The sequence below is a fragment of the Thunnus maccoyii genome, chromosome 4, assembly GCF_910596095.1.
Source record: "Thunnus maccoyii chromosome 4, fThuMac1.1, whole genome shotgun sequence".
Classification (NCBI taxonomy): Eukaryota; Metazoa; Chordata; class Actinopteri; order Scombriformes; family Scombridae; genus Thunnus; species Thunnus maccoyii.
Window position 1 is genome coordinate 31556531 of NC_056536.1, and position 16636 is coordinate 31573166.

At 40.6% G+C, this 16636-nt stretch overlaps 1 protein-coding gene across 2 annotated transcripts in view; it reads left to right on the forward strand.

The window, feature by feature from the left end:
* Positions 1-2226: 2226 nt before the first annotated feature.
* ccdc120a (coiled-coil domain containing 120a) overlaps positions 2227-16636 on the forward strand; it is a 45793-nt gene continuing 31383 nt past the window's right edge. The window contains exon 1 of one of the 2 annotated variants that reach the window (XM_042410322.1): positions 2227-2407. The gene's annotated coding sequence lies outside the window, so the exon portion shown is untranslated. Of the gene's footprint in view, positions 2408-2664; positions 3572-16636 lie in introns of those variants that run through there. The other variant, XM_042410323.1, reaches the window with a different exon arrangement.

A 16636-nucleotide genomic window follows, 5' to 3' on the forward strand; every position in this document is an offset into this window, starting at 1 on the left:
ATGACAGATTTTTCCTGACCCGTGTATCCAAAACAAGTGTCTCAAAAAATGAACTGAAGAAACCAAACGTATCTTAACTGGCTTAACTCAGGATAACTCAACAAACTTAGGCATGATCACATGCACACAGCTACACAGATACAGAGTTTGGGGATTCTGCAGGGTCACCCATCAACTGGTGAGGGATTCCCTCCTGGTCAACGCCTCCGGACCGCCTACCTGTGTTTGTGCCGTCCGGTGCTGCAGTATTCCCTGTCTTCAGTTGGATCTCCCCCTCCTCATCACAGGCTCCCATGGTTAACCATCTAAGCCAAGGGTGCCCAACATTTTTACACTTAAGATCAACTTTTACATTTTTCAACATCACAGGATTTACCAGTCTCAAATCCCACTCTCTGTCCCATGATGAGCTGCATAAAGCTACTGTTACACAGCATCTATCTGTCTCTGTCCACTAGGTGACAGTAATGTACCGTAACACTACGTCCCCCTTTCTGTCTGCTGTACTGTACAGTATAGTGTATACTGAATAGTGAAATGTTAGTTCAGTTCAGACATAAAGTCTGTTGAGTTGCAGTACTGATATTTCCAGAGTGTCAGTGAACATGTTGTCAGTTTAGACGGAGTGAAGCGTCTGTCATGTCAGCTACCTGTAACGGTGAGAGGCTAGAGGAGGTTGTTTTTCTTCCTGCTTCTTCTCATTTCTCAGTTTGTACATCCTCGATTCCTTTCCTCGCCTCCTCTCCTCACATCTTAGTCCCTCCCACCTGAGATGCGAGCTGAGGAGGCGAGGAAGAGACACGAGGAGAGAGGAGTCCAGGCAACAGGCATTTAACAAAATGAGACATCCTCACTTCGGAGCCATAATGTCGATTAAATAATGCGTGGCTCAGCTGCATCATCTGTCTGTTGTTATGTTACAGCCTATAACTGTATTTTATGATCTCTGTCAGATGAGCACAAGTGTTCATAACAACTGTTTTTACTTTTAATTCAAATCACAATGTGGCTTAATGTGAAAAGAATGTACGGAGCTGTGTGTCACACCTGTTTTATACGTCACAGCACAGGTGCCAAAAAAACTTCCGCAAAGGACACACCTGTGCATCCTCGCTCATAGCTCCTCCAGCACGCCTCCTCGCTCCTCGAGATGCATTTTAGGAATTGCGTCATCCTTAAACATGGCGCTCTGAGATCGATTTCCGGGTCACAGGCAGGAGGACGGAGGAGAGAGGAGACGAGGAGGCACAAATAGAGAAATGAGACGAGCCCTTAGTCTTCATGTGAGAGGCTAGTGAGCAGTTTACGGGAGATTTTTTGTTATTTCGGCGTTGGCTGCGGCCCACAGTAGCCTGTGTTATTGTGCACAGTAAAGTTACATGAAAACCAGCTAACGTCTCATCATCTGACTCTACAGAACTTTAACTTAACTTTTTATGAACTATATTCAGCTAAACTAGTATCCAATATCAAATCCCTCAGGTACCTCAGAGCCTCACTAAGCAATTCACAGCCATGTTGACAATACAATAGCTAGTCTACAGGTGAACGGAGCAGAGAGGGAAGCTTGGATAGTGTGAACTGAAACGTCAAAGCCACTGAGTGCTGTCAGTCACCGGAGTTTCTATTGTCTGCAGTCACCTTTTGTCATCTTGACAGTCAAAAATAAATGTTCACAGATAGCAGTGAAGGCATCGAAGGGCAAATTTCATTGCAAGGATATTAGGCGGAACCTTCAGTGCCTTTTGATCTACTGTAAGAACCTTATAGATCCTCAGTTTTTGTTTCGTGGCCTCTTCATCCATTTCTGTGACACATGCAACGCTGTGTGAGCTCATTGTCTGCCTGCGTGCATCATCTCCTTCTTCACTTGCTTCTTGTCTTGAATTAACTACTGGAAGAGAGCGGATCCATTTTCTGATCTGCATATTTACTGTTGCATATTTAGATAAATAACCTACAACTACATGGATGCAGTCAGAGTCCTTGTTGTGTAACCTGTTTTAACTATAACTCTTATAGTTAAGGGGGGGGGGCAAGTATTAAACTGAGGGCCAACATGGATTCACTATATGAAAATCTGTAATAAGTAAACAACACAAAATTCTATTTTCAGGACAAAATTAAATGGAAAATGTTAAAAAATGGAAATAAAGCCAATGTTACAAACATCAATAATTTAAAAAAGCCCCATTTTTAATTTTTCGATTTTCATTTCAGAATAGGAAACCGATGGAGACGAAAGTACACGGATTAGGAACCAGGATTTAAATGAAGCTCCGGGGAGATTGTTTTACCCCCCAGAAAGTTCCTGCTGGAAGGGGTTTGCAGGGATGAAAGCTGCTGATTGGTCAAACACACACAGCGAGGCTGCTTCAGCGCGTGAACCGCTTCATTCATAAAACAAGTAAGTACTCCGGTATCAATTTAAGACGAGGGGAGAACATTTCTCTTTGTTTAACGTTAAAATTAAAGCCAGGCTTTGTTGTTAGAGAGAGAGAGAGAGAGAGAGAGAGAGGGAGAGAGAGAGAGAGAGAGAGAGAGCGAGTTTAGAGTGAATGAGAGGGATAAAACATTATTTTCTGATTGTTTCATGTCATTATGTTCTAAAGCAGAAATAAATAACCATCAACCACTCAGCAGATGATTTACTGTGGACACAGACGCTCTCTTCATTTCTCTTTTTCATTCATTCATCACATCCGACTCACGCAGCAGTAAATACGAAGAACAACACAACAAATCTGTGTTGTGAATTCTGTATTTGAAGCACAACTGTCATTTTTTAATTCCTAATGAGTCTAGTCTGCAGGATCTACCTGGTTCCTTAGATATGGTGGAAACACAAACAGGAACTTTTAGTTCCAGGTTTAGTTCCTGTGATTAGTTCCTGTGGTTCCAAAGTACATGGAAGTTTTGGTCAAAAAGAGGTTTTGGGTTCAGCCAAAGATCTCCAGTGATCCTGGACCCGCCCTGGCTGAAGCTGTGTCAGCTGACCCGTCTCTCCCCTATAATCTGACTGCACCCTCATCGGTTTATCTGTGTTATTATCAAGCTGTTCGATCCGTGAGCTGAAAGATCATAACATACATCTGCCTCCATGCATGCTGGGAATCTGTGTGCACCCATTTATGAGGGCGTGCACGAGCCCGCGGCGTGGTGTTGGGTGTCGTGAGCGCGCCTCGTGGTGCTGATGGAGCTGAGCTTCATTCAGTCTGAGGAGAGAGAAGAAGCTGCTATCGATCAGGATGACGAAGAGTCGGCGGGGAATAAACGTAGAAATCCATCGTCAGATCATCGATCCGCGATGATCGATCAGTGTCTGCAGCCGCGGTGAGGCGACAGTCACCGTCATCGATCAATCAATCATCATCTAATGCACCTGATGTGAGACAGCGCGGTGTGTAGCGCGAGGCGCAGCGGGTGACAATCAGCTGACCGGAGCAGGACGGAGGAGCGGGACTGCGGGTTCTGTATCATGCGAAGGAGGAGCCGCCGGTTCGATCCCCGCTACAGGTGAAGAGTGAACGGAGGGACGCTCGCTGTTGATCCGGACCCACAGGTGATCCAGGTAGGAGATCCATCACCTACCAACATCAACACAAACAGGTCATACTGGTCTTTGCTGCACAGGAGACACGAGCTCGCCAGACTCCATTTAAAAGTTGAGCTTTTTAAGGCTGCTCGGCTCGTCGGCAGCAGCGCACAGCAGCTACATACAAAGTGTTGAGTTTTCCTGAACTGACAAGAGCTTTTCTTTCATTCGGCTTCCAGTTAAAACACAGAACAGTCATTTATCAGAATAATTAGTCGTTTATTTAAAGGGGTGTGTTGTTATTCTGACAGGTCCTCTGCGCCTGCAGGGCGGGAGGCGGCAGGTCAGATTTGACTGGAGTTTGGTGATTTTTTTTATTCAGAAATAAACGCTTGTGGCGTAACGGAAGTTTGACTGAGAGTCTCTGATGACCTCATTATATCTGATGATGGAGAGACAGTGACGTTTATATAAAAAATCAACAGTGTTGTTGTTATGGCTGTGTCCCCACCCAGCGCCACGTGCCTGCTGCTGCTGCTGCTGCTGCGTGCGTGCGTGCGTGCGTGCGTGTCTGTGATGATCTGCTGGCTTCAGTCAGACTGGGTGTGTTTGGATCTGAACCAACCTGCTGTGTTTGCTGGTTGATAAGAAGACATTTATGAACCAGCCTTTCAGATACAAATACAGAACTCAAGTTCAAACAGAGCCAGAGGTTCCCGTGATGTTTATATGATGTTGTTATGTTGTTGAGAGGATTTATAATAAAGAAGAGAGATGTTTGCAGCATGAACCTTGAATTACAGTAATTAAATTTGACTGTTGAGATTCAGAAACATGATTATGTGTTTAAAAAACAAACAAACAAAACATAATCAGTGACTGTAAATCTGCAGGTAAATACTGATTTCTGCTTTTTAAAGTTTTCAGTTTATCATAATGGACCTTTGATTAGACCTGTGGTATGATACATCCGTGTGTGTGTGTGTGTGTGTGTGTGTGTGTGTGTGTGTGTGTGCAGCAGCTTTGTAAATAAAACTTAATAGAGAGTAAAATTTACAGTAAAGACAGAGAGAAAACAGGACAGACGCTTTCCAGATGAACACTTTTCAACAGGTAAATACTGAAGGGAGTGAAGGAAAGAAACTAAAACAGGAATAATGCTCAAAGGTTGAACTTTTATTACAAACCATTTTCTTAAATGTAGAGTCAGTTTTCATGAACCTGTGAAATTTCATTCAGATAAATGTGTTACAACAGAAAACGTGCTGGTATGAATGTTATGTCTTTGTCTTTGATGTACTTTAAAGAAAGTAGTAAGAAAGAATATAATAAACAGGATTTATTGTGCATTCATTACCTTAAAGAAACTTCTTAGACTTTGAATATTTCTTGTTAAAAATCAAAACTATTTCCAGTTCTTTGTTAAAGACAACAAAAGTTATTTTAGCGCAGAGTCTTCCTGATACTTTACTCAGTTGTTTTGAAATTTTCAGATTAAATGAATCTGTTTGTCTGAAGCAGCAGTGAGAGCCTAAAAAAACAGAAAGAAATCAGCCAATCAGAGAGCAGACACGTGGTCACGTGACTCTGTTGATTCATAATTCATACCTCAGTTGCTGCTGCAGTTCTTTTTTTTTTTTTTGTCTCTGCTGAGTCTCTTCTTCAGTGCTTCAACGCTCCGCAGAAGACAAATAAAAACGTGGTTTCAGGATTCAGATTGTTGTTGTTTTGAATCAGCTGTAAACAAACAAACAAACAGACAGTTTACTAACGTTCATACATAATACGGTAATTATCCAAACCTCAACATTTTGGTACATCTTGACTTCTATCATCTATATTTATTCATTATGAAGGTCAGAGAAGTTATTTACAGCCAATAAATCAACAACATCAACAACATCCACATTTCAAAACCACAAAATCTAAACTAGAGAGACACAGAAAAAAATATTTAACTCAAATGAAACAATAAATTCACAAAAGGAAATAAATCTGAGTAAATGCATTATTCAGTCAAGAAAAGAAATAGTACATTTTCCTCTTATTGTTGATATTTATTCAAATGAATTTTAAAATCCTGAAGACAAAATAAATATGAAGAAAAAGAGGGAAAACATTTAAAAACAGATAAAACCTTTGAATATATTTACTCACTACAGGAGTTGTTGACAAATTAAAAACCAGACCTGAGACATGAAGCTGTATTTTCCTCTCTGTCTCCAAGATATTATGTTTATATTCTATTAAACTGAATATAACAGCAAACATGTTTTGAAGGAAACGTGATGACATCATGAGAAAATGTTAATTAACGTCTCAGTAAAACGTTCGTTTACAACATGTTTCACTTGTTCTCTGTCTAAGTATCTGATGTTGCAGTACGACATCAGCTGCTCGTAACTACAACATTATTTAACTATTACACACTGTTTGGTTTAAGCAGCTATAACTAACCAAGCCTATGACCTCCAAACTACGGAGGCCTGGATGCAACAAACCACTTCAGCGTTTCCTCAGTAATATGTCACATGACGAGGTTTACGGTTGAGCCAATCACGTTCAACGGTTTCAGTGTTTGGCATCGTTTACAGAGGTCGTATATCTGTTACAATGAGGAGACGCTAACAGCTAAGCTAATTTACCAAACTGCTATCAAGAAGTCAACAGGCATAACGCATGAAACTATAACCAACAAAATAAATGCACTATATGTAGAAATCTGTGGAACAGATGGAGAGTCTGTGTTGTGTTTATTTTAGAGCTGCAACGATTAGTCGATTAATCGCCAACTATTTTGATAATTAATTAATCTTTTGGAGTAATGTTTTTAAGAAGAAATGTCCAAATTCTCTGATTCCAGCTGCTGCAATGTGAATATTTTCTGGTTTCTTTAGTCCTCTATGACAGTAAACTGAGTATCTTTAGTTTGCAGACAAATCAAGACATTTGAGGACGTCATCTTGGACATTTTATAGACCAAACAAATAATGTATTAATCAAGAAAATAATCAAAATATTAATCGATAATGAAAATAATCCTTAGTTGCAGCCGTAATTTATATTCAGAGTGACAGGGAGTTGAGCAAAGCCAGTGAGGGTCCTTCCAGCCTCTGGATCACGTCGAGGGGACGGAGAGGAGCTGGAAGACAGCGAGGTAGAGGAGTTTCAGTCCTTTTAATGCTCTTCATCTCTTCCTCCTTGTTTCAGCTCTTTCTCTGTCTCACTCTCTTTGTCTTTTCAGTTTAACTGGTCCTGTTTGGGGTTCGGTCTGGTTGGTAGCGGCTGCAGGATGAATAGTCTGTCTGGCGGCTGTTTGAATCACGCCATTTTATAACCTCCGCTAGGTGGCGGCGGGGCGGAGTTACGGACGGTACTTTGAAAACACAGGACACACAGGGTCACATTAACAACAGAAGTGGCTGAGAGTGACAGTACTGCTCAGTGATAGTAAACGTCTACAATCTTAATTGATGCACCTTTACAGTTAGGGAAAGATCATTGTCTCTGTTGTCTGAACCTAAACACACACAGAACCTCTGACCTCTGACCTCTGCAGACAGATAAACATTCATTCATTAATTCATACAAACATCACCTGTGATCCAGGCAGATATTACATTTGTTAACTCAGTAGAACTGTTTAAACAATTTGGAAATACATAAATGTAATTTCTAGGAAACAGAGTTTGTATTTTTTTACTTTAACGCATCTATTACTGCTTCATGCTACTACGACACATTGGCTGTCTTCTTCCCACTGAGCTTTTTCTGCTTGTGACCGAGCAGCAGCTTCAACGTCTTGAGGCAGAAGCACCTTAAAGTTCCACCGACGGCCGCTAGATGCTCCGTTCAAAAAGCCTCGACTTCTCTCTAGAAATACAGAGTCAACCACAGTTTTCAACGAGTCATTATGGTCTCAATCTCTAAATTCAGGTCGTCTGATAAAGTGCTTTTGGAAATTATTGCTCTGTTAATAAGATTTGAAGACTTATAGTAGCTTTGATGTCTGGGTGTTGATTGACAGTTGCTGCTCTCCCCGGCTATTGTCTTGACTATTGTCGCAATATTTATTTATTTATTTAATGTTTATTTGTATAGGGACAAGTATATAGCATGAATTTATGCCAGATACCACACATTTCATTAAGTTTAATATGAGTTGATTACAATACCTGCCCTGTTATTAGAAGTTTTCTAACGTATTATATCAGTTCCTCGTTCCAGGACTGAAGTCTCCAGCGATGCTGCGTTTAGTTCAAACAGCCGACAGACTCTGGATCAGACTCTGTGTAGATCTGAGACAGAAAAAGAACCCTTCATCTTTTCAAAAATGCTTTTATTATATTTTTAACCTTGCCTACAGTATTAATTGTCAGTTTATCTGCTATTCATCTATTTTACTTTTAAATCTCTCTCTGATTTGTCTCCTTTTAAAAGGATTTCTGTTGTGTCTCATTCTGTGTGTGAGAAGAGATCTCAGTGTTAATCTGTTCATTCATCTGATGACTCTTAAAAACTCAATGAATCTGAGCCCTGACTGTGTGTGTGTGTGTGTGTGTGTGTGTGTGTGTGTGTGTGTGTGTGTGTGTGTGTGTGTGTGTGTGTGTGTGTGTGTGTGTGTTGTTTAAGCTGATTAATGGATCTTAGACGATTTTCTCACATTAACTGAAGCCGTCATTCAGCTCCGTGTTGATCAAGATCAGACTTCCCTGGAGACAACAACATCGATTTGGTCTGATTTGTCAGACGCAAAGTGTCAATAATTAAGACTTAAACATGTATGATACATGTATGATCCAGGAGAGTCCTGAGCTTCTATGTTCAGTCACACCGGAGGACGTTATTTCAGGAAAAACATGAAATGTGAACACAGGATGAGACAGCAGCTCCTCACACTTTAAATCAGAAAGGCCTCGATCAGTAACTACAGATACTGTTAATTCACCAAGTAAAGACTTCAGGTGATCTGTAGTTGGGTTTCCATCCACCCTTTTTAATGTGCTTTTTCAATTTGTGCATTCAAAAAATGTGACAAATTTGAAAAAAGTCGAAATATCGCAAAATAAATTTTTAGGTTTTAGGTTGTAAAGTTGATGTATCGATAAAAGCAAAATGCAACAAAGTACAATTCAAACAGATTTAGTAAATAAATGATGACATACAGGAAGCATGTGACTTGAATGTCCCTAAGCTTCCAAAAGCAAGAGGCTGTGATGTTTGTCCATCACGCTCTTCATCAACAGGACGCGTCAGCTCTGACTGTCGCTTTATTAATTCAGCTTCTTTTTGTGGTTTACTGCACTCGACAGGAGAATCAGCACCACTGACTGTTTACATCGATGCGCTCAACTGTTAATAATCACAAAACACATCATAGTGGATGGAAACGTACATTAACTTGCATTTTCTTTTATCGATTTTCTGAAATTTTAGTTAAAATTCATGCTGCATTTGGATGGAAACTGTTTGACTGCGTCTGTGGAGATTATGTTCGATGTTTCATCAAAAAAAGAAGTGAGCCATAAAAATATGAATAATCATTATATAAACATTTAATAAATAGTATATAACACACTGTAATGTAATTATAAGCAGATATAAGGACATCTTTAAAGGTGCTATATGTAAGAATAGCCCCGTCCTGTCCTGTCTTGTAATACTGTTTTGTCCCTCAAGAGGCGATGGTGAGTCACCGTAGCGTCCCGTCTATCTGCAGTCTTGCAGACATACATGACACACCCACTTTACTACACGATAACCCCACCCCCTCCCCCATGTTGTCACTGTAACGGCATGCTACACACTACACCCCCCTGATCCCTAACCCCTAACCCCTAACCCTAAACCATCTCACTGATTATGCCTAAACCTGACCAAGTGGGAGGGTCATGTAGATACTGCGAGTCCGCAGATAGACCTACTTGGAAGAAGTAGCGCTGTCCTGATTCTAACCAAGCCACAACCTCCAGGCTGAAGAACGTGGAAGTGCCAAAAACTGCAGTTCCTCAAATGGCCACTTGAGGCTCCAAAGGCGAGTCAGTCCCCATAGACCCCCATGTTAAAATGTCCAACTTTACAGCAGAAATAAACATGTTTACAGCCTGGTACAAACAACGGTTTAGGTCTCTATAGCTAATCTCCCCTTTCATGACAACTGTACAGGGGGGTTAATATTTTATAACTCATCCATTTAAATTTTATTAAGGCTTGAAGTTATGCATAATTAAGGATGTGGCCACTTTGAGTGACAGGTCGCTAGCTGCTAGGTGGCTTCATTTGGCCACCTCGGCTCCACCTCTTTACCCATTTTGGATTAGCTGGGAGTTAGGTTGAGTCAGGCACTGCCAAGATGGCGATGGCTGGAGCTGCCCACTTTGAGCTTCAAAACCGCTCTTCAGAAACCAGTGGGTGACATCACGGTGGCAACGTCTGACAGTTAGTAACATCAGTTGACTCCAATGAAGACACCCAGACGCTCCGATGTCGATTCAATGAAGTCTGTTTATTGCTTACAAGCACTTCAGGATCTGGAGGATACAAGCCCGGTCTCAGTAAAACTATTTAACATAAATAAAATCATAACCAAAGGAAACTTACAATACTAATAAATGATTCCTGTGACGAAGCTTAATAACCGTTAAATAACAAATTACAGGGCCGACGGTCGAACCTCGACCAGGATCAAAAACTCACTATATTACAGATTATTGATACAGATGAATCGGTTCACATAGATAATCACTCTGAATGTCAATATAATTATAATTAGTAATAAAGTCTATCTCAGGTCAGCTATACATTATTATTTACAGGTTTCCATTTAACAGTCACACACTCACCTGAGGGATACAAGCCCGGTCTGACTAACACAAATATGTACACCTTACAACTGTTAAATAAAGGTAAAACTACTGACAAAATTATATTCTATATTAAAAGATTTAGCTATTAGACATAGTGACCATTTAAAGCACATCTAATGTGTTTAATGTAACATGCAAGAGGCATATGTTACATGAGGAGCAGCTGGTCGTTTCAGCCGCCGGCCGCCCGACTCATGAGACAATCAACCAGTCAACACGTTGTCATCCTGGGAAGAACATTATCTGATGAACCGATCTGTGCAGCTCTTTGGTAATTTACTGCCGGCTCTAATGTCTCTGTAGGATTTTTGATAGCTTGATGACGCCAAAGCACAGATTCACTGTAAACCGTTGGCCTCTTCATCCTCTCAGAGGGCCGACTGGACGCTACAGCGACTCACTATCACCTCTTGAGGTACAAAGTGGTATAACGAGACAGAACGGGCCAGGGCTATTCTTACATATAGCACCTTTAAATGTTTATTAATGTACAGTATTAATCAACAATTATATCTTCTACTTCTTGATTATCTGTTTATACAGCAGCCTCCACTTATGGGAGCCCACAGGAGGAGTTATAACTGTTGACTAATACTGTTAACTGACTAATAGTTTAATAAAAATATTTATTAAATGTTTATAGACTGATTATTTGTGATTATTATGGGGACATAAAGAAAAGTGTAAAGAAACATGGTGTCTGTGAGTCAGTGTGGATTATTATATTTAATAAAATGCCTAGTTACGGTTGCTAAGCTACGATTGGACAATCAGTGTTCAGGGGAGGATTTAGTGAACTGTGAGCTGAAAAATATTTCTGGAACGAGCAGCTGTTTTGTTTCACCGCTGGACATAAAGTGATTTCTTTTTTAAAATTCTCCTTTATTCTTCTTTTATCACTATATGTTTTAAATATATATATATATATATATATATATATATATATATATATATATATATATATGTAGATTAAATAAAATATATAATTCTAAGTAATGATACATTTCACTGTATGTGAAATTCATATGACATTGTTGTTTATTGTTGACATTCATAAAGTTGAATAAAAAAAAAAAGGCTACTGTAACACACGCACACACACACACACACACACACACACACACACACACACACACAGCGCCCCAGGGTTGAAAGGTTATTGGCTGCCTGGTTGGAGCTTTCAACCAATAAGATGCCAGTATTCAGAGTTGGGATTTTCTACATTGTTGCCATGCGGAGAATCTGCTGCCTGACCTACATTCATCCTCAACACACACACACACACACACACACACTGTAATGCATGCAAACACACAGTTACACACACACACACACACACGGCAACACACACACTGGTGCAGTTGTGTGTGTTATTGTGTGTTTGGCTCAAAGGCACAGAGGCAGCATCTTCATCAATAGTTGATGTGTTTTGTCTCTGGAGAATCATTGCTTGTGTGTGTGTGTGTGTGTGTGTGTGTGTGTGTGTGTGTGTGTGTGTGTGCGCGTGTGTGTGCATGCGTGTGTGTGTATGTGTTATAGTGTGTGTGCATGCTCTTCTATCTCTGCGAGGACCTATTTGAGCTGAAGGACATTTTCAAGGTTCAGTTTTATTGTTGTCACACAGACTGCACTGCGAGGTGCAGCTGCAGCTCATCAGAGCTTCATCAGTAGAGTAAAATAGAAATGTTTCATCGATCTTTCGTTGAATATGTGCTTACTTTCTCCTTTTTATCTACAAGTATCAATCTCTCAACGTAAAACACAAAAATGTACTCAATAAGGTGGTTGATGTCTGCAGCAAAATAAAACAGCATTGCGCAGGAATCTGCAGGATCTTTACATCAAATAGTTTTATAAGAACGTAGAATCTGATTGTTTCCATCTTTTACATCAACAGTTTCAGTTTCTGCCATCTGGTACCTGCCTCACACTTCCACCAGCTATGTGCCCTGTGTTTTATGTGAGCTAAATGTATGCGTCCCACTGCTGCATAACCAATTGCCCCACTGGCAGAGGCGATTATGAGACAATGGGCCCCCGGGTATGGACACACCCCACCCTCAGCAGGGCAGGTTCACTGACTCGCAGCCGACAGCAACAATAACTAAATTCACCTGCACCTCAACGGGATTAGGTATCATGATGGTTTCTTTCTTGTGAAATCTTCAAAGTGAATGTTCAGACTATTCCTTCAGTTTTTCAGTAGGATTTTTGGGGCTCTGTTATTGACATGAACAACTAAGGCCTTTGACTATGAAACAAGAAATGCAAAGTTAATAACAGTGACTTTATGCAGAGGCTCTGGCTTGCCTGGGCCCAGTATGCCTCTTTGGTAATCCACCCATGGCCACTGGAGACAAATAAAGTTATTGGTTGATTGATTGATTGAAATGGCATAAGACAGAAAAAAATATCTACACTGTAATTACAGATTGAGGATCCTTTTGTTCCTCTTAATATGCTTCTTACAGTACAAGTGTTTTTCCTAATTCTGATTTCTGTTTCTTTAAACGATCTCCTGAATGTTACTGAACGCAGAAACTCAGGACTCACTGGATAATTCAACCGTCATATATGTTTGTGTTCTGACATTCAGTTTCAATCATTTCAACTGCGTTTCCGACAAATCTGACAGGTTTTTTTCTTTCATTTGGCGGACTGGTCTAAATACCACAATACCCGTGAGCCTCAGCTGCTGTTGCTATGGAGATGAAGCCAGTCGGAGGTGTGAATCAGTAGCAGTAAGGAATTCAAAAGGCTTTGTTTTTTTGAACCTGGACTTACAGACAGTCAAACCCGGAGTGAGTCCAATATCCTCCGGCAGTCTGTTTTAGCTGCACAGTAACTAAATGCTGCTTCTCTCTGGGAAGAGTTAGCAGCCTGATGAGCTGATGACCTGAGAGGACAGAGGATTAGTTACACTTTTTTAACACAATTCATACATGTACTTATAATTAATAACACACCAAGCGGTACCTCACTATTTAATACATGCAAATCAATACAAAGGTGTTCTGACTCATCAGCTTTATCGTATGATGAAACATTTCTATCCTGATGGGAGTGGTCTCTTCCAGGATGACAATGCCCCAATTCACAGGACACGAGGTGTCACTGAATGGTTTGATGAGTATGAAAATGATGTGAATCATATTCAATGGCCTTCATAGTCACCAGATCTCAACCCAGCTGAACACCTATGAGAGACAGCGCTCTGCACCACCGTCATCGAAACACCAAATGAGTGAATATCTTTTGGAAGAACGGTGTTTATCCCTCCAGAAGAGTTCCAGAGACTTGTAGAATCAATGCCGAGGCTGAGGAACACTGTTCTTCCAAAACATATTCCCTCATTTGGTGTTTTGATGATCATGCATGAATTGATTTGCAGTGACCAAGCAGCAACCTCCGGCGCTGTAAAATGAAGCCAAAAACTGCAGTTCCTTGAATGACCACTTGAGGCTCCAAAAGCGAGTCAGTCCCCATAGACCCCCATGTTAAAATGCCCAACTTTACAGCAGAAATAAACATGTTTACAGTCTGGTACAAAAAACGGTTTTGGTCTCTGTAGCTAATTTCCTCTTTCATGACAACTGTACGGGGGGTGAATGTTTTTATAACTCACCCGTTTAAGTTTTATTAAGCCGTAAAGTTCTGCATAATGAAGGACATGGCTGCTTTGAGTGACAGGTCCGTCAGCCGCTAGGTGGCTTGTTTCAGCCATTCGGCCCGCCTCTTTGCCCATTTTTGATTGGCTGGGAGTTAGGCAGCGTCACACACTGCCAAGATGGCGACGGCCGGAGCGGCTCACTTTGAGCTTCAAACCCGCTCTTCAGAAACCAACGGGTGTCGTCACGGTAACTACGTCCATATTTTTATACAGTCTATGGCAGCGACCCTTTCCTCTAAGGGGACAAGTGGACCCAAACCATGCCAGCAAAATTTCCCCCAAAGCATAACGGAGCCACCTGATCCCCTCACTGTAGGGGTCAAGCATTCAGACCTGGACCAGTTTTTCCTTCAATTTGTCACCCGTCTATATATTAAGGGTATAAGGGTCTGCAAAGCACAAATAATGTTTGTTTGTTTTTTTACAAATATTTGTTTCATACAGATACCTTAAAAACTATTTGTTTTCAGGAAGAAAAAAAAAAACACGTCAAATACCAGTGTGCAGGTCGGTTACATCGCTATCTCAGTGTCTCTCCTCTGCTCCGCTGTTACGTCTATCAGCAGGTCTCAACGAGGGGAGTCACATCCACCTGCTACATGACGCACGTTTCCTTATTGGGACATCACTCCTGGAGTTGGGGATGTTCCCCAGCGATAAAGCTGAACTACTGACACAAGCAAAGTTCTCCCAAGAGACTCTCCATAACCTGTTGTTCCCCTTCTCCTTTCCACAAAGTTCGGTTGTAACAAATAGGCAATAAATGAAAAGTGCAAAGCAATAATAGCCTTTTAAGTTCTTCCCTACATGTTACACAGTGTGCTGTCTCTGTGTTATGGGTGTATAAATAGGTAGAGGTCTGTCTGCAATGAGGCGATGGGTAAAGTTTTAGTTCAGTAGTCAGCGCAGTCGTCTATGATCTGGGAGACCTCCTTCGTGAGGTAGTTTATTCATGAACACTTATTTTAACACAATACAAATTAATTTGAATACAAATAATTTTGGTGCTCCAACAAATACAGATACAAATACATATGCTGGGCTTTCTGCACATCTCTAGTAGGTGGGAAGGAGAATCGTTTCAAACCATAAAGGAACATTTAATCAATCGCACTTTACTCCAATCTTACTGTTCTAGTAATAATAAAAATAAAACCTAATGTCTCTTTCTGTGAGAAAGGGTCTTTTGTTTGGTCTTCACTTCTTCTCTTTGAGGGTTTAATTTTAAGTTTAGAATCGGCTTTATGTTCATGGTTACAGCACGTGTTATGACAGTGAGGGTCCTCACAAGTATAGTGACAACGTGTGTGTGTGTGTGTGTGTGTATGATGAGTTAAAAGATGAAAATCTAAATTTATCGGATTTAATATTCAGCTCTGACCTCCTGCTCACACCCCCCTCCTCCTATTTAAATCTGTTTTCATTCCTTCATCCTCCTCTAATCTCTCTATATTTCTTTTTTTTTTTTTCCCCCCAATTTCAATTTGCTTTATTTACATGCCGTATAAAGACATTCATGTTGCCAAAGCATCCAGAGAGCCAATCAGAACGCAGGAGGAGGAAGCTGTTTTCAAAACACAGAACATGAAATAAAATCCAGAGAAAATCTCAAACTGGAACAAAACCAAAGAAAATGTGTTTGACAGAGAAACAGCTGCGGAGAGTTTCACACAGTCAGAACGAACAGGTTCAGTGCTGAGAGTCAAACGATGTGTCCGTTAGAAGATCAAAATCCACAGTCCTCCTTCTGTGCAAACATGTATTAAAAAGTTTATCTGAAGCTAATATGAAGCTTCAGCGTCCAAATGAGTCAAATCAAGAAGATATCTTTCAACATTACAGTCTTTTTAGTGCCAAAGTCCCTCTTTTTGTTACTATACTTCCACCTGCAGCTCAACAGGGAAACACTGTCCGAGGAAACACAAAGAGGGAATTTGATGCTAAAAAGACTGTAAATGTGTCAGATATCCACTTGATATGACTAACTCAGACTGCTGAGGCCTCATAGAAGCTTCACAGAGACTTTTAAATGACTGTATGTGGACACACTGTGGATTTTAGCCTCCATCACTCAAGGGGATCTTTTAATAGCTCCGTCAACCCCGGTTAGGAGTGATTTCCTACTCTGTGAAACTTGATAAATACAGATCCTGATCCAGGTTTGTGATCGTTCTCTGTTGGTAGAGAAATTAAAGACTGATGTTGAGGAATTGAGACACAACTGGACAATCAGAATCATGTAAACAGGGAGGTGAATCGCCATCAGACCCAGAATAAGATCAAAACCAGGATACTAATGTTCATGTAAACGTACTGAATAATTAAGAATTATAAAAATCGTATTAATTGACGTGGCTGCATGTTTCTGTCTGTTAGTTGTGAGTTTGAAGACTCTGAAAATGTTGGAACAAACCTCAGAGTTCATGTTGTTTTTCTGACCAAGTTCACCAGAAAAAAAAAGTGTTGGTTAGTGGTTGTGACAGATTGAGTCTAACTGTCTGATGGAGAGACAGAGTGAGAAAACACACACGTGCACACGCACACGCACACGCACACACACACACA